The sequence below is a fragment of the Myotis brandtii genome, unplaced genomic scaffold, assembly GCF_000412655.1.
Source record: "Myotis brandtii unplaced genomic scaffold, ASM41265v1 scaffold1533, whole genome shotgun sequence".
Taxonomy (NCBI): Eukaryota; Metazoa; Chordata; class Mammalia; order Chiroptera; family Vespertilionidae; genus Myotis; species Myotis brandtii.
Genome location: NW_005355554.1, coordinates 262,306 through 263,065, shown reverse-complemented (window position 1 = coordinate 263,065; position 760 = coordinate 262,306).

Sequence of the window (760 nt, the reverse complement as noted above, 5' to 3'; positions counted from 1 at the left end):
TTTTTTATGCTTTCTTGGTGCACCCCTTGTGGTCTTTGTGCGCAGTCTTGTTGTGGTTAAGCCTTGATTGTTGTAGTTAATACTAGAGGGATTTGACCTCCAGGCCAACTGGCTGTGTTAATCAGCTGTGTCTGCAGTGGAAGAACTTGTGTCCTGTAGGGAGGTGCTAATCTAGCCTTTGCCTGAGGCTATCCGGCAAATGCCTCTGTGCAGGGCTTGGGCGGGGCGGGTCCCACGGGATCAACAGGGCGGAGGAGGGAGCAGTTATGGCTGCTCTCAGTCCGTCCCCAGGGGCTCTGCCTCTCTGTCCCAGCAACGGCTGCAAACCTCGGAGGGACCGTAGCCAGACAGTCCTGCTTCTCCCGTTTGAGTCTGGGTCCCTAGAGACTCGCCCGGGTCTGGGGCTCAGAGTCTGAGGCTCCCTCCGGATTGAAACAGACAACCGCGCCCTCAGCCACCAGCCCGCGCCGCGCGCACTCCGCACCTTAGTATTTTACTTCAGCACTGCGCCTCCTCTGATTCTCGGTTCCTCCTAGTTGTAGAACTTCCACTCAGCCAGCCTTCCTGTGGTTCTGGATGATGTCCGTTCCGTCTTTTAGTTGTATTTTTGAAGTGGTTGTTCGAGGCAGCAAACTCCGGTGTTAACCTATGCCGCCATCTTGGTTTTCCCAATAAAGAAATTTTTAAAAACATAAATAAAAATAAAGTACTGAAGGAAATAACACTTAAAAAAAGGAAGCTATGATGACAATACCTCATC